A 23,338-nucleotide genomic window follows, 5' to 3' on the forward strand; every position below is an offset into this window, starting at 1 on the left:
TTCTCCAACCAGAACTTTATCTTATATACTACTTTATTTCCATAAAGCTCGGCTTCTTCGAGGAGGCGTGCAACAACCGTCAGCTCAATGTCAACTGCGAACCCAATGGAGGCCACACCAGTAGGAAGGTCTAGCGTGAGGACTCCATCACACATAATAATCCATAAGAATGGACGTAGCACGGACCTTTGTGGGACTCCGCATCCCGTTCGATATGACTTGATTCCATCATCTGACTTTCCCAGCTCGAAACCCTGCCAGTAAAAAACTAGGCAACGGAATGCATCAGGTACTTTGGCCCGCCTAGGTCGGTTGGGGACTCAAGTATTTTGCTCCACCTGGCAGAATTAAAGGCATACTTCAGATCGAGGGTGATCACTGCATAGAATTTATTTGTTTATTCCGCCTTAACTTTATTAGCTATTAGGTTAACTGTATCGTAGACCCTCCATTTCGAAAACCAAAATGGTTCTCAAAGAAACTGCCTTCCTTTTCGGCAATTGGAAGTAATCTGTTATATATTATTCTTTCGAATAGTTTGCCAGTATTATTTAAAAGGCACATCGGCCTACAGGATGAAGCTTTACCCAAAGGATTGTTTGGCTTGGGGACTAGAATTAATTTCTGCTTCTTCCATTGTATAGGAAATGGTCCTTCTTAAAGACTTTTAGTGAATGTCTGGGCATATATATTTGGCACTGCTTTGACTGCTGCCCTGAGATCTATGTTGGGATACTATTCAAGGCAGGCGTTTTGTTTCCAACTATTTTATTTCCTCCTCATTTACCAAGGGAACATCGACGGAGGCTATCTTGTCAGTGGGGAGGTTGGCAGTACTCACGTTTTGTGAGGAAAGATTCGTTACAATTTCTTTAAGCAAGTTAAGGCAAGAAAAGCTCTCCGCCAAGCATTTGCCTTCGACTTGAACTTATTTCCCTGCAGGCGTCACCCAAATGGTCCGTGTCAGCTTCATTACACAGTCGCTTAAAGCTTTCACTCTTACTTTTCGCCGACCTGTAAGGCTTTGACTTTTATATTTCCTAGTAGCGCAAAATTTCTTTAAAGATATCCTCGTTAAATTAATTGGTTGCCCATTTGTCCTGAAACAATTTATGTTGTGCGCTGTATTGTTTCAAAAATGATAGCCTGATGATCACTATGTGTATATTCTTCGCTTACGTACCACTGGAGATCCTTTGCTAAAATATCAGCAACAAAAGTGATATCTATCACATACCCCATTTCTATTTTTCGGAAAGTGTTGATAAATCCAGTATTTGCAAGTATTAGATTCAGACGAGAAAGAGCTTCGGGTAGTATATGTCTGTTTCGTTCATTTCTCGGCTGGCCCGTTCTTAAACCCAGTTATTATCCCAGGCCTATGCATCCAATGCTATCCTCTTTATCATTGATTAGAACTCCTCCTTCGTAAAGCTTGGTGTCGCATAGCAACTGTAGATGAATATTGCACCTATTATTGCTGTCGTGAAACCACTCACCAAGAACTTTATGGTTCCTTCTATGGATCGATTCGCGCATGTACTGCTCGCAGGCAATGACGATGTCAATTTCTTTTTCCAATACCGTCAGGAAGAGCAGATACTGGGTCGCTTGGCAATGGTTCAAGTTTAGCTGTAAAAACCTCATTCGCGCATAGTGTCGATCGCCTTCCTAAACACTGGACATGTACTGTTGCTTGCGATATGGGCGCTGTCAATGTCACTTTTTTACCTGCAGAACAGACAGTTGAGTCTTTCTCCACAGTCTTTTGCAATGCGGCCTCTTTTTCCGCATTTCCGGCGCAGATCGAACCTATCGTGTACACTAGTACATTTTTTCATCTTTTTAGAGTTATCAGCACTCGTAACAACCCACTCTCGCTACTTCAAGGGTTAGACTTATCAGCGCAGTTTGTGTGTAAAATATCTGTCTCGTCTTCCGATTGTATTCCTAGCTAGAATCGTGAGGCTTGGAAAATTTCCTCCTTTGTAGTAATCTTGTTCAATTCCTTACACACAATAGTTACTAGATTTTTACTTAACTTCACTTCTGTTACCTCTCCCAGTGAAGACGCGACTTCTTTCGGTGCTCGCCTTATGCGGTTCAGCTAACTCTGCCAACGAAGTGTCGCCGAAGGGTTTTTTCCATTTTCCGTTTTTGGCTACGTTGAGGAGATTCCGCTTCCCCATTAGAGTCTCTCAGTCTTTTATAGAGCTCCGCAGTATACGTTGTGCTGCTGCATCCATAATATTGTAGGGACTGGTCCTAGAAGAAAGTGCTTTTGGTGTTGACTGCACTGCCGCAGTCTGTCAGTTTGTCTATCTATCTATTTGTCACATCTGTTTTCTCAAAAACGGTTACTCGTATTGATGAACCGATGGCAACTAGAAATCCCCTCGCATGCAGCAGTTTTAGCCAGTGCTAATGATCATTAAGTTGCGGTCCCGCCTTGGGAAAAATTGAACCCTTTTCTGCAAAAACGTCTGAAATTGAATGAAGGTCACAACGACCGAGTACCCGACATTGATGTGAGAATGAGGTTCTTCGTCTTTTTCTTCGGCCTTTATCGCGTTCACAAGCGGGGTCGGCTCGTCGTAATCGGTTTCGCCATTTGGATCTATCAAATGACTCATCTGAATGCAATCTCGAGGCTTTTAAATTGAGAATTAGGTTAAGCTGATTTATTTGAAGTTCTTTGCGACCGATTGGTTATCTTTTCCAGAAGACTACCTCAATCTTCTGTAGAGAGGTAGGCATGCTGCCCAGAGTAAGCCATGCTAGAAAAATATTTCCTATGGTTGTTGTTTCCTTGGCTTATGCCAAAGATATCGGTATAATGCTCATATCCGAAAAGTAAATAATTAGAAGCAAATGTGATTCTGGAATACTTATCAAATCCTGTAGCAAAATTAAGGACTATTTTTCGTAAAATCCAATATCACCAGATTTTTATTTTACTTTTGAAATCTTCGAAGAAAATTTGAACACTTTCGAGACAAAACAAAGATAATAAGCTTAACCCTAATTTACAAATCAACATTTCTTTGAAAGTCAAAGTTGAGGTTGACGTTGTTAAAATTTAACGAAGTGATGGCTGGGGCGGCTCAGCTCTTTGCTCTACAGCATAGTCAGTGGCATAGAATACTAAGAAGAGAATGTTATGTGCAGAGATCCCCAAAAGAAAAACAATTAGTCAGTCTATTAACCCCGTCCTTAAGGATCAACGAAACAGGAGTTGAGAAACTTATCACCTACTACATCAACTGACTTTTCTCTATGGAAAGCTACTAAAACAATAGATAGTCCTGTTCAATGCAAATCGCCACTGAGATTAGCAGACGGCATCTGAAAAAGAAGTGCCTACGAAGAAGAGACGAAAAAACATCTGGAAAGGGTATTTCTTCCCCACTTATCTGAGGTGGAGATAATACATATATATTGTGGCCAATATTACCTAAATCAGACATCACGCCATCCTTGTTGGTTCGACGAACTGTACAGCAGATCTTCTCGAGAAGCCTAGATGCAATTATTCTGCAATGTATGTCCAGAGCGACCCACTTGCTGGTTACTCTGGGATAAGAGATTTCATTGTATAGCATAGTCTGCGATGGAGTGTTGGCAATTTTTTCTAAGTGTGCTAAATTCACTGGCAGTCGTAAGGACTGCTGATAAACACAAGTCCGTGCATTGGCGCAGCTTTTCATTCCAGACTTTCTCGGCCTGAGTATGGCTAATGGCACGATGGTGACAAGGGTTGATCAAGGTTTGGAGGCGAGTAACAGTGTCAGTCGTTTTTTATATGGAACTATAACAACGCAGAGAGAATATTACATGTTGATATTGAGATATCTGGGTTTACACGTTCTAGATAAAACGGCGAAGACAGATCTAGCGTTTTCACTGCGTGGAGCAATATTAAGCTCGGCGCCACTATTGGCAGAAACAACGCTTCCAAGATCAAAAGTTGATGGATGTCTTCTATGTTCTTCCCATTAATGCAGATAGGGTGACTGCGATGACAACTTAAACAGAGAATCTTAGTTTTGTTTGTTTTTATCTTTAATCCGACTCTGTTTGCTTCCTTTACCAAATCTATTTGGTCAAGGTCTATGATTCTATGAAAGGCAAAGAGCGTATCTCGACAGCGTAGTCGACAGAGGAATTGTCTGAATAATATTTCTATTAATGAGAAAGACAATTATTGTTGGGGAAAGATGAGTATAGCTATGCCTGTAAACAAATGAAAAGTATGAAGAAGACGGTGACCGGTCATACTGAGAACGTTGATTTAGTGTTGTTTACCTTTAGTCCCACTGCGTTTGCTGCCTCTTCAAAATCTAGAGCCATTTGTCATTCCGTAGCCACACTGTTTGAGGAATGATGTCATGGTTCAATGTGGTCCTATCGTTATTTGGACAAGGCCGCATAGAGATGGTCACCGATAACAAGAACGAATCCTATTACAACCTCGTGGAACTCTGCTTTCTATCTCTATTTTCTCATAAATTTTACCTCGATACAACAAAGGACATTTTTTGCCACCATGTGTTGTTTTTATAATAGCAATTAGTTTCTCAGGAATGCCCCTCCAGCGTAGAGCACTCCGGATACACTCCCTGGCCGTGTGATGAAGTGCAGTTTTTTTTTGAACGGCATATGTATGTTAGAGCATTTTTCTAAATAGTAACTAACAATAAGTTTTAGAGCTAAACTTCAGATGTATTCCTCGCAAGTGTAAAATTATTTGTTGTTATTTTGTTTATCTTTGTATCGTTGTAGCAGTCTCCTGGCTAAGGACTTAAGATGGGAAGCTAACCTTCTTCTCTCACTATCGCAATTTCGGAGCCCCTGTGGATGTCTTCGTTTTTCAAGGTGCAGAGGTGATCATTCGTAGTATCTTGACTGGGTTCTCTGTATCAATTTGTATTTCACCCTGAAGTCGCGCTCGAAGAGAAAAGATTCCAAAATTCCATGAAACTCTACTGGAAGTAGCTTCTTCTCTTGCAGGTCTGACCTTCGTGCCACAATTTGTCGAAGCCTTGGGCCCCATCCAAAGAAACCGCTGGGCAATACTTTCTATTCTCTAGTAAACTCCTAATCTCAGAGACTGTTTTGTAAACTTGTTCAATTGTACCATGCTTCCCTCCATAGTCAAAATGGTGTTCACTAGAGGTGGTAGTATTTTTGAAAGCAGTCGTTTTCCGAACACATTTGAGAAAATGGATAGTAAACTTACATGCATGTAAGACGCAATTGTGTTTGGTCTTCCCAACGTTTAGGAATCATTTTAACTTCTGAAGCCTTCCTGGGAAAATAGGAATTGATTAGGTCAGAACCTGGAGTTTTTTTCGTGTCCACTCGTTGGATAAAGACTCGACTAACTAGTCTGGCTCGACGTAACCACAGAAGTCTTGACTCCAATTCCGGTAAGCGGGGAAGGAACATCTTTTTCAGGTGTTTTTCAAACGCCGCCTGTTTTTCGGCATCAGTTCTTCCCATCTCAGTGGTAATCCGCATTGAGCAGGTGTCTTCAAATATTTTCTATCTTTCCACAGGTTTATCAGCTGATGCAATAGGGGGTAAATCGCGCAAGTAGCTTTGCAACTTTTGTTCCCGTTGATCAAGTGCTACATGGAGCTTTCTTCATGTCTGGAGATCTGCCAGCCCGCCGTTGTCTTTTCAACTTGTGTTCTACTTGAACCAGCAAGAGCAGGTAAAGCGGAGATCTGAGTTCCCAACACTGTTCCAAATGATCCGATGGATGCTAACGCGGTTAGTATAAGAAGAAGTAGGGTGGATGCTAGACCTTTAATGTGTTCCAGGATAATTTTACCTATTATATTTCTGACGGCAGATATGCGGGGGTGAACTTTGTCTGAGTTTATATTCACGGATGAGTGAAAGAAGGAACTCAGCAGAGGCAGCAGGAGCTGTTAAGTACAGCCCCGCGGGAAGGCTATCAAGCCCAGTGGCGTTGACCCTTTAGAGCGTATTGATGGCCGAGATAATTTCACTATGTTGGAAAGTGTAGCCCATATATATGTATCTATATGTTACAGCGACTGGCCTTTTCACCAGATGAATTGCGGTTAAAATCGGTGGTGTGATGTTTCCTGCCCCTTATTAAACTCTTCACCATATTCGATGATTAGCTGACTGTTAGCTACCATCAAAGGGTTACCGAAAGTTCTGCGACCATCTGCACATTCCTCAATGAGGCAGTATACGGCACGGAAATTCCACATTCTTCTGTATTTCAAGTCCAGAGCCTTTGGTTGCTTATGTTCGTCAACCCACTTCTAACTCCCGGCAGTAAACCAGATGTTATGACCAGCTTTTGGGCGACAACTTCACTCGCGCCGAAGAAAAAAGCCTGCGGTCCGATCGGGAAAATAAATTTCCTTTGCCGGATTTCGATAGCGGACTCCGTAGAGCTTTGGGGTTAGAGGATCCCCAATCCTGCCAAGGGATGTGGATGGAATACACAAACGAATTTAAGCCTCCAAGTGGTCATCTCGCTCAAGACTGACGCCAGCTCCTCTCATATTTCGCACAACTGCTAAATCTACTGTTAATCGTGACGTGGTCGATCTGATTAGACATAATTGATCGGACTTGTGGCAGACTCTCTGTTCGAACAATCTATTGCCAATGGCAAAGCGGTGCAAACTATAGAAAACCACAACTTCTCACCATTCAACTAAATGCATGCCTGCGCTTCTCAAGTCAATGCATCTAATGAGATGACTTTCCCATGTTTCCTATTCGCAAGTGGTTATTTTTAATTCTGGTACGGAAAAAGCGATATTTCGAATTGTTTCTGGGGTTCAGGTTGTTCAGTTTCAGCGTCAAACGCAGCCACTTCAAAGTTATTAACATCCTTTCGCACCTTAGGTATCAGGAATTGCAACACTCAAAATGTTCTGAGTTGCTTAATGTAACATATTCGCATGTCGTTTGTAACGTGCGTTTGGCTGCTTTCAGCAAATTTCTATTCCACCTTTATTGTTTTCCACTATTATTTGATGTTTCCATTGGCTCATGGATTGCCTTATGAAATGCAAAAAACTTGTCTCAAATCAACAATAGAACTTCTGGCGCTCGAAATTGTTGAACCCACAAATAATGCAATTTTTCTACATATGCACACACGTGCATGTGCATATCAAGTTCATTGAATCACACGAGCGCACAGCCAAGTTTACATTTCCATACAAGACGGGTTATGTTAGTTATTTCTTTTGGTGGCATGAATTGCATTTTTTCTATGAATTTCTTTTCTACTCTTATTTTTAAATGCCAGGACTCCATTAGGAACTAGCATTCAAATGCGGGAAAGCTTTAAGAGTTTGAGTTTATCTAACACAACACTATGTTAGTCACCGGTTCTAAGTGCTGGCTTCACTTCATCTTGAGCAGTTGTGGGGGAAATACAATGCAATGTTGCAGGAAGAAAATTCTCTCAAAGGACTCGTCTTAGTACATGCACAGTTTGAATTTATCTGGTGTTGTTCACAAGATAATAGAGCATTTTTCAATCGTCTGCTGGTGACGTGACATTGTAAATGATACAATCGAATGCATCAGCACCTGGAAATCTTTTCACTCAAGACTGGAACAGTTTCTGAATGGGATCACGTAAAAGTGCAAAATGGCACTTGATTGAAATCGAAGAGCAAGCCTGCCTCCTTATATTTGCAGGTTGTTCTGAATTAGCATATTTAATTCGCTGATTGAATTTCCATTTTTTTCTGGCAATCATGAATAACGAACAAGAAAAGAAAAATGCTTACATATACATAGATATTTTGATAAAAAATGTTAGCACACGTTTTATTTTTTGTCAGTGGCGAAATCTTTCAAATAATAAAAAAATAATTTAATATTATATGTTACTGAACCATTTAACAATACAATGTGCAACTCACCTGAACCTGAAGGGGGTACTCATTCCGTTGATAGCCCACATTGACTTCAAACCATAGCGAGGATCTTAAGAAGCAAACATTTAGTCGAAATGAGCTAATGATCATCACAAATTCGTAGCTCGGCCGCAGAGTATCTTTAGTTCTAAAATGGACCTCCTGACTAACAAGTCAGTTTTAACATTAGGTGGATTTTTTGGAATGCACCTGATCTAAAATTCGTTACCAGATTTAAGATTTTCGCACTCATAGCACTATATCATCTAGTTTGCAGCCGCTTCATTGAGGCAGGAACTCCGCATCATTTATACTGATTGCAGTTTAGTACACCACTGTGATGAGCTTACTTTCACTCACGAGGTTGATTTCGTGTGTGTCAGCACAACTCATTGGGAAGTCGCTTTAATTCCTAACGGGAAGGCGTGCCTCTGATGTCAAGTTATTGAATCTGCAAGGCGCGGCTTGCAAAGAATGAGAAGCATCGCAATAACCCAGTGTAAGCAGCTCATCGAGCCCCAAAAGGCTTTAGGGGTTTCCTAAAGGTAACCTTGCAATAGGTAATCTGATTGGCACAGTGGACTTTAATAACACCTTGTGACATGTAATGGCGAAACGCGGTTTTATTACTGATGATGAGAAATCTATGGTTGGGGCACACTATTTGAGCGCATAGTCTACCATACGGACAGTTGCGTTTCAACTAACGGACAGGGCATATTCAATCAGATTGATCAAATCGCATCCAGTAGTGTATTTAGAATTGTCTTCTAGTTGTATGCGTTGTGGGAGCGAACATCGTTCCTGAATGAGATCATCACTTCATTTTTGTTTGTATTCCACGGCCACGTTCCTCTAAGCTACACGGTCGGCTCCAAATGGTGAAACTAGCATTCCACCATAGTTATCAACCGTATAATTTCCGGTGAAGTTGCACCTCTGTGGCTGAAATGGCAAACCACTGAATCATACGGACATCGGAAATGCAGCTCTAAATAGAACACATCACCTGTATATGGGGACCTGTTTCAACTTCGCTCTTATGAATCCCGTTTCCGCGTAAACCATTACTTTATGAAAGGTCTGTCCACTTCGAGTGAGCCCGTTTGGTCTCTGACCAAAATTTCGATATGGTTCCATAACTATGATCATATCGATGTCGTCTTCCCGGATAGTTTGTCAGGGTAAGTCTTCGCATCATAACGTATTAAGGTCGTCATTTTGTCTATTAGGAGAAGTAAATCTTGTTTGTTCTGAAGTACCTCGTGAACATTTAAAAGTCAGGGGGCGTTCGAGAGAAGAATCCTCCCAAGAATTTTTGGCCCTACTACATAACGACTGTCTGGTTGTGGATAAAATTCGGCTCAATAGGTTGCGGCGGGCCGGTCACCTGATCCGTATGGATGAGGATGATCCAGCCCGGAAAGCTTATAGGGGCAATATCTATGGTAGAAAAAGAAGACGAGGCAGATCCTGATGGAGCGATGGCGTAGGTTAGGACGCCAGACAGCTTTTAGGGATATCGAATTGGTAGACCTCGACGCAAAGCCGAGGTGAATGGAGTTCCTTATTAAGGCAGGCCTAGACCGGGTACCGGTCGTTGCGCCGTTGATGATGATTTAAACCCGCATAACTTCCACTTTCTTATGTAGGTGGCATTAATTGAAACAAATCAAGAAACTGGAGTCCGTAAAAGAAATGACTATTTTACAACCCCCTTTTGCATGTATGGAAAATCTCGTTAAGTTCCACATAGAACGATTTAACTCACTGTATATGTGGACGCTCAGTTCCTACCTTTCCATCAAATTTGGTATAAATCGGTATAACCGTTTTTGAGAAAAGTGCGTGTGACAAACAGAAAGACAATATGCCGGTTTCGTTTCACACAAAACCTTAAAAATGGCTTCCATCAAGCTGACATAATAAGAATACTTCACTAGAAAACTCACGAATACTTTACTAGACAACTGAAGTAGCTGTTCATCAAAATGCGAAGCAGTGCAGTGTTCCTTCTACTCCAGCAAATTATTGTTATTATTATATATATTATGACACTGACAGTGTTGCCAATGACGCAAAATGCCCCAAATTTGGTTTGTATACACGTTTTACTCAAAATTTTGTTTTTTACAAATGGCGCCCAACGTGGGTCTCCTCTATCATTTCGATCAGTCTTTCAATTGTTTCCCAAGTAGACGCTGGCTGAAGCACAGTCTCACGGAAAATTAAAAAAAAACAAAATTTGAATGAAAACAACAAGGCTTCGCTGATGCCTGTCTCTGTCATGTTATGGAGACCCATGAGGGCGCGGACTCGGGTCAGATATTGGGAGATGTATTGCCTAAAAGCGGAAGTGACTGCAGATCGGTTTCTTCAGTTTAAGGAAGTGTGACAATTTCATTGCTTGCTGTGCCTTGCGCCCCATAAAATTCATTATTCCAATCTCTGTTGGTTTAGGTGGTCTGAAAAGTTCGTAGGCTAACATAATAAAAAAAAAAATAAAAGTAAAATTTGGTTTTATTATTGATTACAGTTGCCTTTTAGGGCGATATAACGATTATAGCCATCATATAATTTTTCGATAGCATTTTCCTTTAGCCTCAAAATGGGCTACAGTTTCGGCGGTTACCTCTTCATCGACGCTGAATTTCTTTCTAGCGAGCATTGTATTGAGGCTGTGAACAGGAAAAAAGTCACTGGGGCCAGATCTGGAGAATATTGTGGATGCAGAAGCAATTCGAAGTCCCATTCGTGCATTCGTGCGTTAGCCATTATTTCAATGATTTGTGACACACTGCAACGGTCTTGATGAAGCAGCACTTTCTTTTCTTTAAATTGGGCCGTTTTTCTGCGATTTCATCCTTCAAACGCTGAGTGTAGTTGTGCGGTGTTTGCAACGATTAATTATCTGAAATAATAAAAAACTCGTTGTTTCTTTTTCGTTGGTGTGGATATTTATTCTTGCAAATACCGATATTTCGGGAACCACTTGTTCCCTTCATCAGTGCTAACAAGTTGTCGTTCCCGAAATATCCACACCAACGAAAAAGAAACAACGAGTTTTTTATTATTTCAGCTCCAATAACGCTACGTAATTGCTGCTGATCACGGGTTTCCCTTCTTAAGATAGTCGATGAATATTATACTATGCGCATCCCAAAATACCATAGCCTTGTCAGCCGACTGTTCCGTCTTTGCACGCTTTGGAGTCAGGTCACCACGGGTAGTCCCCTTAGATGACGGTCATTTCGATTCTGGTGTACAATAATGGAACTATACTTCATCCATTGTCACACATCGACGCATAAATTCGGGGTTTTTATGGAGGACGATTTGCAAACATTGGTCAGAATCGTCAACTCATTGTTGTTTTTGATCGACTGTGGGATCCCGAGATACCCACTTTGAACAGATTTTATTCCTTTGATATTTTTAGAGTCTCAGTTACTTCAATCAACTTCACTTTGCGGACATCCGGAAATAATTTTGAGGACTTTTCTGATGTTTTCGTCGGTAACAGTTTCTTTGGGGCGTCCATTGCGTCCATTCGTTCTCCGTGCTCATTTCACGTCATTTAAACTTAGCAAACCACTTCTCAGCGGTTGATTTTCCTGATGCAAAGTCCGAATAATGTTTATCAAGCCAAGCCTTGGCTTCAACAGTATTTTTTTTCGCCAAAAAACAATGTTTTATTACCATACGAAATTTCTCTTTATCCATTTTTTTCACACTAACAAAAGTAGCCTCACTCAAAATGCTCTACCGCAGAACCTAATAGTCAAATAAATTAAGTACTTAGGATAAAAAGACCTTGATCATTGTGAAAAAAATGAATTTTTTGGAAGAGAAGTACTTTATTTTGAATGTTGAAGAAAAATTGGGTTTATCATGCGTAGTCAAACACAATTCTTACATTTGGAAAGCTACTTCTACACAGCTGACTCCATTGGAACAAGCAAACTACTGAGATTTTAAAATCGCTGCAATGATTCAGCGTTTATTTCAATGCTTTACCTATAGTAGTAGAATTATAATGGCTTTGTTGGTGTACAGACGACGATTTTTCTTGTTAATTTTAGTAGCTGCCGTAGCCAAGGGGTTAGGAAATCGAAAAAATCGAGTAGTTAACTGTGTGAGAAATCCCGTGGCATTCAGTTTTTCTGGCAGTTGCGAAACACCCTGTATAACTACGAAATTGGGTTTCGTTTCACAAATTTCAAGATTGCTGGGTTTTAAATAAATACAAATGTATTTGCGAATCAAAGCAGTGTAAAGAACATCCTAGCCAGCCGCGTGTTAAATAGCGCTGCCAATATGGGGACTAATTCCACCTGTCATCGCGACTGGTGCTCAGAAGTGGCGGTAAGGAAGATGGGGCGGCAACCCTATCGGCCAAACCAAAACCAAGTGGCCGAGGAGGACCTCCATAGTGGTGGCACCGGGAGACGCTGTACTCACTTTGGTTTGCCGGCCGTGATGCAGTAGGCGAATGCTCCAAAGGCCTAATCAGGGCGATCAGACCCGAGCCTGCACAGGGATTCATCTGAAGTGGCAAATTGGTCACGAAACCTTACCAGGAGTATACTGGTACCATGGGAACCGGGAAAGCCCCTGGACTCACATACTTCGGGTGAACTCCTGTTGTATGTGAGTACAGCTCGGTAGTTTGCAGTTGGCCCTCTAGTGGGAGTTTCATGGTGGTTGTGGTTATGCTCAAGCGAGAAGAGACCTTCGGGCCTCGGTGTGGTGTTGCGTTTCAACACGGGTGCCGTACTCCTTAGTTCGGTAGAGATTTAGGTAGGTCTTGCATCCACCAATATGAATGCTAAGCCATGCACTTGGTATAGACTGGTACCGTTGTTGCTTGTCTCAGCGGGGCTCTGATTGTGGTCACAAAATCAATCTGTGTCTGAAGAGGAACGTAGGATTAAGTCTCACGACAGGTACCTACGTCAAACGCCATGGACGTAACTGTCATCGCGACTTAAGTCGAGGAGGCAATAAAATCAATGAAACCAAGGAAAGCAACAGGATTTGACGATATCGCATTTGAGCTCTAAAAGGCGAAATGGTCGGACCCAATTCTGTGGCTCAATGAATTCAATTTGATTATACAGCAGGGTAGAGAACCAACTGACTGGTAAGAAAGCACCATTGATCCAATAAGGAAAAAGAAAAGGCCCTGTTGTTGTTCCACATCATGAAGATTTTGGAACGCATTCTTCACAACCGTTCAAATAATCGTGAATCAAGCTGGGTTTGTTAAGAACTACGGAACTACTGACGCAAAACACTCTACGCGGTTACTAATGGAGAAACATCGTGAGAAACATTGCCATTTCATTCCTGGATCTAGAGAGGGCATTTGACCGCGTACCATACGAACGGTATGCTCTGTGCCGACACCGAATACCAGAGGAACTTGTGCACTGGGTTCAATTGTTCTACCACAATCCCAAAAGTGAAATTTGAAGTGTGGTGGGTGTAACGAAACCGTTTCGTGTCTTTGTTGGTGTTCATCAAGGAAGCGCCCTCTCACCACTCCTCTTTGTTCTTATTATGGACACCGCCACACGGGATATACAACGCCCTGCACCCAATACACTGCTTTATGGAAATGATATTTTCCTAGTATCACATAGCTAAAATGACCTCGAACCACTTATCCAAAATTAGAATAATCCCCTCATGGTCTTAGATTGAATCTAAATAAAACGGAATTTTTGACGACCGATCCCAATGAAACAGGCACAATCACTGTCAGCGGCAGTGATCTGCCCAGAATTGAGCGATTTAAATATCTCGGGTCAACATTATCAGCCAATGGAGAACTGCGCTATGAAATTGCTTCACGCATTAACGCAACCTGGATGAAGTGGCGTTTCACAGCTGGCATCCTTTGTGATCGACATATCAATGAATTTCTCAAATCTAATATTTATGGTAGTGTCGTCCGCCTTGTCGCCCTCTTCAGTACAGAGTGTTGGCGGACTATATAAGACAATGAAGACGTCTCGCGGTGATAGAAACGAAAATGTTGCTTGAATTAATGGCGTAACATGCTCTAATCACCTCGAAAATGAGGATCTCCGCGACCTATATGGGGTTGCACCGATCGTGGAAAACATGCGAGGCGAGCGCATCCAGTGGCATGTAATTTCCGCTAGCGGTGGTTAACGAACAAAGGTCAGCCGAAATAACGGTGTACTGATACACTCGATGGGGATTTTTAAGTTTCGCGCCTGCTTTCGGGTCAGGCTGTCAAACGCCTGAAATGAAAAGATGGCGTTACTGATCACGACGAGCCGACCCGCTTCTAAATGGGACGAAGACGAAGACTAAAGAAAAAAAGAAAATGTGGTTTCAAGTGTTATAAAAATGATAATTTTAAAGAAAATAGAAGTATAAAAAATGTTGCTTTACAAAGCGTAACTGGAAAGAAGCAATAAAGGTTGATGGGGAACGCAAGTTCAACTAAGGTCTCATTTAGAAAAAAAGTAAATCAAAACTGAGCGGTGTTATCAATAATATCACTTTGGTGATCTTGATAATTTACAGTGCCCACGTTTGGCGCCAATTGTAAAAAAATGAATGTTGAGAAAAATAGTTCTGCCGCCGAGCTAAATCAAGCAGCTTGCAGCATTATTGACGATGTAGCTAATGTAGCATTCTCACATAGATGATGAGGGTTTCATCCATGAGTAACATTTAGCCATTGTTTGTAAAGCGTTATCTTACATGTAAAGAAAACTCTTACCTAATTAATACTAGTCGATTTCCAGTTCATGGGGCCTCCTTAAAAGGTGTAATTTCTGGGGCTCTAATTACCTTGGGATAGTTAGAGAACGATAGGAAGGAAGGCAGTTATTAAAATAAAACATTCAAGTGATACTTCTAGATTATTGATATGTGTCGATTAGCAAGAAAATGTGCCTTTGTTATCAAGAGAAACTCGCATTTTGGAATGCAGGGTGGGTATATCGTTCCCTGGAGGGGTAACTAAAATCCGGAAAGTATTTGGCGAAACTTAATTTTAACCTCTCCTGAGAGCACTGCTAAAGTACAGAAGTATGTCAATTTTGAGTGTAAAACTTGCATACGCATAGGTACCTTCTTCTCTCAGAAAGATGTATTGATCAAAGATATCAAAATCTTTGTATTGCAAATAAGAGCAGAGAAACGCATTTTTTTAACCCAATTCTATTGTCAATATAACTGTCAGCTTTTATGTAAGGGTTATATTTCTACTTCTATTAAACTGTGTACAGCTCCGCGATTATATCTGATCGTTACTGTATTATTTGCAAATTAAATCCAAGATCACATTCCAAATAAGTTAAGGTTGACCTCCAAGCCGTAATTAAACGAAATCTATGTGATTACGACAGCAGTTTTTAAATACTTTTTCTAATAGCGTTAGGAAATTATTTCCATTTTTTCAGTAGCAGTAAAATCTTTACACACAGAATCGACTTCCAAAAAGTTACTCCGTCGAGCCGGATTTGAACCAGCGACCTATGGATTCCCGTGACTCATCCTCTACAGTCCACCGCTCTACCAACTGAGCTATCGACGGCCATGGAAGGTGTTTGCCAAGAAGTATGCGGCTGGCGCTTTCTTATCTAAATACTTTCCAAATCCTTTCACCAACGCGACCATACATACATACATATCAGTGCTCAGATGTGTAGACTACAGTAAGCCGCTCCCAAGCCGAAGATACTCTCTGTCAAGTACTTAAACCGGTTTCGGATTTTCAGATAACAATGCTCTGGACAAGCGTTGTAGCGTTCCGAACAGTCCACGTTCTCACAAGAAATAAATCGTGGAGGAAATATCTGGGCGATGACAAAAAGATAGACGCTGGATTCAGTAAGCTCGAGAGGGTTAGATTGATATGCTAGTCGAAGACATGGAATGATATTGTTCTATTAATAAATTCGAATTTGCTGGTGATACCCCGGCCGTAAGCACAGCCAAAATGCGACTTATGAGTTGAAGCTGGAACTCTTACCGCTAATGCTCCTCATAATGTGGATTAAGACAGGCAGGTAATTTATTATGTGTAAATTATCTAAATGCAGAAATCTGGTAAGAATTTATCCACATTAATTCGTTAATTTCCACTTCACAATGCTTGTCAGACTCACTTGGTTATTTGTAAAGTTCCCGAAAACTTTATTGCCGTGTGTGAAGGCAAGAATAGCAGACAAGAGGAGATAATTTAAAATATATGTTAGTGCAAAAGTTTCGCTCAAAAGTTTTTATGGTTACATAAACGCGGATAGTACTCTATGCCGGTAGTTCCGAAAGGGTTGGTGAGAGTGTGCTCTTGAATCGACTTGGTTTAATCATAAACGGTGGACCGTTTAGCGATTGGTAGTAAAACTGGGTATGGTTCACCTCGACACAGTGAAAATAGTTTGCAATTATAGATGGGCACCTTAACTGCAGTTTACGATTTTTTCCACAGACGCAATTGATAGCAATTAGTTTGTTATCATGAAACTCTCTAGTAGATATTTATCAGTTTAAGTAAAATAAAGGAATAACATTTAAAAAAACATGGGTAGAACTAATAATTCTATAAAACTGGTTTGCATACCATCGCTTTCGATGCTTTCACGTATCGTAGGAACGTATTTTCCCTGCAAAACCACATCCAAACCATGCCATTGTGAAGCAACGTCGTAGTTTGTATCTTAATATATCCCTTTCAGCAGTCGCATACATTATCTTCTTGACGCATCCCTGAATATATGATTATGAAGAAGAATCCTGTACTCATGGGATTACTTTCTCTTGATCTAGCCTAAAGTCTAAAAGCATATTCGAGCAGCAAATCAGGCATCAGGCAAAAATGGCGATTGTGTTCTCTTTTGTGAACATTCATGCATGTATATACATATGTCAAAATATAAATTTCACAATTTATTTACGCCCTCTGGCTTCTTTCAAGTGTTCCGTCAATTAGCTTAGCTATATATAATTATCACAAAGTGCGGATAGTAGCAAAAAAAGTCTAAATTCCCACCATACTTGATTTAAAGTACGTATACACCTTCATTATTTTAGTGCCTCAGAAGTGAATTGTCCACAAGTCCGCACCTATATCTTTTGTTTTGTAAAACAGAGTTCGCTTGCCACTTTAAATCTTAGTAGATTTGTCTCATTATCCGGTCCATGCGCAAATCCAGAAAAATGCTTCTATGCATAATTGCGAACGTAACGTGCGTATTCAACTTTAGTAACTTTTACGGAAAAATATATCATCTCAAATACTCCATTATAGTATAATGCAAACTCTACTAACGTTACAGCACAGCTAAAAGATTAATTTTCAAATATTTTCCGCGTCATTACTTCGCTTTTTTAGGACTCTGTCTAAATCAATATCCTTTTAAAATTGACTCAGTGTCGGCCTATCCGGTTTTGTGGAAAGAAAAACCCTTTTAAAATCCATTCACTGTCTGTTTGCCTATCCCCAGTTTGTCACTTTGTCTATCTGGCTCCATTTCTGCCAAACGGGCCTTTTTCACTACCGATTAGACCTATTACTAAAAATTTTGAGAGCCCACAGTAGCCATCATATTTAGGCCCCGCTTGTCAACGGGACAAAGGCTGAAGTAAAAATAGAAGGTTACAAGTTGGAACCCACATGCGTGCAGTTTGTTAGTTTTAACATCGGACGTGAAGAGGAGGGAAGTGGGGGTTAGAAAAGGGGCACTTAGGTCACAGACTTATCCTCAGAAAGAACCTAACCCAAAACTCCGAAGAAATAATGTGGTTCTACTGTACACCCTCTCGACCTTCAAATATCTTTCGATATATTAACTGCCCATCTCAGGCATGGTCGGCCTCGTCTTGTATTTTAACCATAGATATTGCCTTTATAGACTTTCCGGGCTGGATCATCCTCATCCATATGGATTAAGTGACCCGTCCACCGTAACCTATTGAGCCGGATTTTATCCACAACCAGAGGGTCATGGTGTTGCTCATAGATTTCGTCGTTATGTAGGCTACGGAATGTCCATCCTCATGTAGGGGGCCAAAAGTTCTGTCGAGAATTCTTCTCTCGAACGCGGCCAAGAGTTCCCAATTTTTCTTGCTAAGAACCCAAGTTCCCGAGGAATACATGAGGACTGGCAAGATCATATTCTTGTACAGTAAGAGCTTGGACCCTATGGTGAGACGTTTCGAGCGGAACAGTCTTTCTAAGCTGAATTAGGCTCTGTTGGCTGACAACAACCGTGCGCGGATTTCATCATCGTAGCTCTTATCGGTTGTGATTTTCGACCCTAGATAGGAGAAATTGTCAACGGTCTCAAAGTTGTATTCTCCTATCCTTATTCTTCCTGTTTGACCAGTGCGGTTTGATGTTGTTGGTTGATTCGTCTTCGGTGCTGACGTCGCCACCATATATTTTGTCCTCTGACAACCAGGTGAGAGTTAACACTGAAGCCATCCACAACACAACCCTCCGCGACACCTATAAGAGGAAAATGGATGCCGCAATAGCCGCAGTCAATAGAGGACCTGGAGATGAAGCATCAACAAATGATCTTCACAACCAACTGAAGAACGTTATCACGGATACGGTCACAAACATACCTGCCCCAGCCGCAAAAGGAGTTGGAACGGCTGGTTTGTCGATGAATGTAAGCTAGCAAAGGAACGGAAGAATGCCGCATACCGAGTAATGTTGCATTCTCAAAGAACGTGGGCACGCGCAGAGACTTATCACGAACTTCGTCGAGCGGAGAAACGACTTCACAGGCGGAAAAAGGAAGCCTGGGAACCAACAAGTCTGTGAACTAGAAAATTACAGGGAGCAACCGCACCGGCACGGAAGTTCTACCAACAAGTCAGCAGGATGAAGCCTTATACACCTCGATGATCATCCTGCCGAGACAAAGAGTGAAATCTGATTTCCGACAGAGTGGGCATATTGGAGCGATGGGTTGAGTACTTTGATGGGCTACTGAACAACCAGAATATCGGAGAGTTGGAGGTGCCGCCAACTGAAGACGACGAACAAATGCTGCCACCACCAAGTTTAGGATAAACAGTCCGTGCCACTCATCGGCTAAAAAATCATAAGTCGCCACAAGCCGATGGAATTACAGCCGAATAGGTTAAATATGGAGGCGACCAGTTACATCAAGTGGTTCACCAACTTGTGCTCAAGGTATGGGACAGCAAATCAATGCCTGACGATTGGCAACGAGGCATTATCTGTCTCACAAATAAAAAGGGAGATATCACACAGTGCAGCAATTATAGAGGTATCACGTTGCTGAGTACCATCTATAAGATATTCTCCGCTATCTTGCTAGGCCGGATAGCCCCATACGCCCAGAACATCATTGGCTCATTCCCAAGGGGCTTCACTCCATGCAAAACAACAGCAGATCAGATTTTCTCTCTGCGGCAAGCGATGGAAAAACTGTTGGAATATGGACAACAGTTGCAACATCTATTCATCGACTTTAAAGCCGCCTGACATCAATAACAGTCTACTACAAGGGGATGCCCTATCATGCCTCCTCTTTAACGTAGCCCTCGAGAAAGTGATCCGTGATGCTGAGGTAAATGCAAGAGGTACGATCCTCTCTAAGTCCACCCAACTACTGGCCTATGCTGACGATATCGACATCATGGGAAGAACCATCCGAGACGTATAAACTGCCTTCATCCAAATCGAGTAGACGGCGCGAGATCTTGGGCTGCATATCAATGAACGCAAGACAAAATATATGGTGGGAACGTCAGCACCGAAAACCAACCAACCAACAACATCAAACCGCTCTGGTCAAACGGGAACGATAAAGCTAGGAGAATACAACTTTGAGATCGTTGATAATTTCTCCTATCTATGGTCGAAAATCACAACCGATAAGAGCTACGATGATGAAATCCACGCACGGTTGTTGTCAGTCAACAGAGCCTATCTCAGCTTGCAAAAACTGTTCCGCTCGAAACGTCTCACCATAGGGTCAAAGCTCTTACTGTACAAGACAATGATCTTGCCAGTCCTCATGTATTCCTTGGACACTTGGGTTCTTAGCAAGAAAAATTGGGAACTCTTGGCCGCGTTCGAGAGAAGAATCCTCCACAGAATTGTTGGCTCCCTACGTGAGGATGGGCGATTCCGTAGCCTACGCAATGACGAAATCTATGAGCAATACCATGACCGTCTGGTTGTGGATAAAATCCGACTCAATAGGTTACGGTGGGCGGGTAACTTAATCCGTATGGATGAGGATGATCCAGCCCGGAAAGTCTATAAAGGCAATATCTATGGTAGAAAAAGAAGACGAGGCAGACCCTGCCTGAGATGGAGCGATGGCGTAGGTCAGGACGCCAGACAGCTTTTGGGGATATCGAATTGGTGGACATCGGCGCAAAACCGGGATGTCTGGAGTTCCTTATTAATGCAGGCCTAGACCGGATATCGATTGTTGCGCCATTGATGATGATGATGATGATTTGGTGAGAAGAAAGAAGAAACGATCTCGTTCATACGATTGGCGACCATTACGAATGTGGAAGAATCATTGAACCAAATGAAAGAAACGATCCACAAAGCAGCCTCTGCAACCCTCGGGGTCACCAAGCCGGGTAAGCGCTACATCAACCGAGATACTTGGCTTTGGAATGATTATGTTAAAATGAATGTCCGTGGAAAGAAACGCCTTTACCACAAATTCTCTCTCCGAGTCTGCAGTCTCCTCTGTAGGGGCGTGAATGTTTATGAGGCTTATATTTCTAAACTTGCCTCGCAAACGCAGAGTGCATGGCGTTTTGTTTATATTTTGAAAGCCAATAATAGCAGGTTTATTTTTTGCCTGTCTAAGAAACCTACTCCGAGCTAATGGTTTACTGGATGGCCGTAAAAATATATGGTATAGCGGCTCTTCTCCAGAAAACTGGTCCCTGTCCATTGCATCTCTGGCAACGCTGTTACATCAGCCTTGTATTGGGACAGGGTATCGGCTAGCGGCTCAGCAGCATTCGATCTGTATAGGGAGCGCACGTTCCATGAGAAAATGCGCAAATATTTAATACGTTAATCCAAAGTTATGGAAGATCAAAATTGTCCCTTTCACATCTATTTTACTGCTCCCTGAGAAATGTGGACAGTTTTCATGCCATATTAAATTGTATAGACAATACCTCAATAACTTTGTAAGTAGCAGAAATTTAATCACAAACCGACATGTTTCCCACACAAGTGGTAGAATTACCTTCAAATAGATAGAACACATTCTCATTACCAAAGATGGTCGTGCAGCATCCTCGGCGTGCGATTACTTCGATCATTTCACAAGGAAAATGTGAGGTTAGAAAACTGCAAAATGATTTAATAACGGAAGAATACAAGGCAAAAGTTAAAAGTTCTATTCTGCGGAATTTCGCCGGTGGTAGTTGGATATGAATTACGACCCCAGGGAAACGATTGATTCATTGATGAGCGCGGAACCGCTTGACAAGAAAAACGAGGAATACAGAAATGGAATGAAATCTAATGGGAGAAAAGTTGCATACGGTCAAACTAATGGTAGAAAAACGATGGTAATTCAACAGCGACGTCGATTAAATATTCGTTGATTCCAAACCGTATATGACACTATCATTCGAAATGTACTGTACAAAGTAACGTTTAACTTGATTCCAGCAGAACTAGTAAGTTTTACTACTCACTCAACATCGAAGGTCAAGGTCCATAACGTCGGATTAAAGAAAGGAGACAATTTGGCACCTCTACTATTCAATCTGGCACTTAAGTAGATTATACGAAAGTTACTTCTGGTCACAAAAGGTACGCTGCTCTATAAGTGTTACCAACGACACGGAAAAATTATGGTGCAAACAAGAACCAGTCGGGATACCGGAAGCTGAGCACTTCGCGTATGAAATTTTTGTGTTCTTCTTATGTGACGAATTCCCTATGCCCGGTTTCCAAATAGTACATAGCTAAAAATGCAAAACACTCCTCCAATAATTGCTAAACACCACCATTGTCCTAATCCGAAATATACAAAGTTCGCCCATCCAAACTGATCTAACACTTGTTCACACATTTCAACTTTACTCTGTGTACCAAAGCATCCATACATACCAGTCCATCTTTGTGAACATTACCGGCAGATTTCATTTGCATATTCGTATAAACACATGCCTGTCTCCAGTAATTACCACTTATATTCAAATAACTAAAAAGAGCTTAAAAAGAAAAGGGAAAGTGTCCCCAGGGTCCCTGCCGTTCATATAGATTCTCTTTATAAATATGGTGATGACGCCATACACGTCCTAGAATGCTATAAATTTCCGTGAAATGCAATAATTTGGCTTTTAATAATTTTGTTAATAATAGTTGAATTCCGATCAAACTTTCCAGGATTATGTCCTATATTATCACCTAAACTAATGCTACATTTTGTACTTTCAGAATAAACCTAAAGGAGGTTTTCGGGTAAATTTCCGAAGTACTCTTGCGAATGCTACCAAATATCGGTGGGCCTATATGCGTCAGCAGAGTACTAACATACTATCTGGAGTTATTGGCTCGGTCCTTCTCTACATCCCTCCTCTATGGGAGGAAATTAGAATAATGCTGTTGCAGTAATACAGGAGATGCGCCCTGAGGTCATTTAAACTAAGAGGTCACTCTCAGAAACTATCCTCCTGAAAAATTAGAAAAAATTCTGATAGTGCCCGTATATGACATCTAGGTCTCTACTGATAGCTGCTCAAATAAAACTAAAAGTTGATATATAATTATATTTTAGAAGTTTACTGGAAATCCCCTTAGAAGTGCGAAATTATTATTCAATTACAATTGCACTCATTTGTTTGACTCAATTCTTCAACATAATGGTTTTCGTCAACTGTTTGTATCTTCACAATCGTACTTGGTTTGTCATTCTACCGGCCAACTTATTTAAGATTCATTGTTAGCCATTAATATGCTCATTTAAGGTACATGCCCTTTCTCCACCAAATACATATTTACATTTACGTGTTCATCATCAGATGACGAATTAATTTATTTTGTTTTATTAAGTGCATAATCTTGCACGTCAAATGTGGGGCATCACTATCTTTTATTTAACAACCCAAATGTGTAGTTTCTTCAACATTGGTCTTAGAAATTACATTAATGAAATAGTTTTCCTTGCGGCTTGTGTGCATTCACCACGTTACCGAGAGAGATGTCTGAAAATAATTAAATTTCCCACTTTCATTATCGCCCAAGCTGCAACCGTTCTATTCTGATGAAATTTAAATATTCAAATTCTGATTTGTAAAGTTCCATGACATTGCCCTCAAATTTCCCATTTCAGAAATATTAAAATTGAATTAGTTCAGTTGAGCAGCAGTTGGTAATGGACGTGCAGTCTTTG

The 23,338-nt window shown here is 41.2% G+C and overlaps 1 protein-coding gene and 1 non-coding gene across 5 annotated transcripts in view; one reads left to right on the forward strand and one right to left on the reverse strand.

Moving 5' to 3' along the window:
• Window positions 1–23,338, forward strand: part of LOC119654172 (innexin shaking-B) — a 473,792-nt gene that overhangs the window by 43,267 nt on the left and 407,187 nt on the right. The gene's annotated exons all lie outside the window — the stretch shown is intronic.
• Trnay-gua lies at window positions 15,416–15,504 on the reverse strand. Its single transcript is given in 2 exon segments — window positions 15,416–15,451; window positions 15,468–15,504. It is a non-coding gene; the product is annotated as a tRNA-Tyr (tRNA).

Source organism: Hermetia illucens, chromosome 4, assembly GCF_905115235.1.
Source record: "Hermetia illucens chromosome 4, iHerIll2.2.curated.20191125, whole genome shotgun sequence".
Classification (NCBI taxonomy): domain Eukaryota; kingdom Metazoa; phylum Arthropoda; class Insecta; order Diptera; family Stratiomyidae; genus Hermetia; species Hermetia illucens.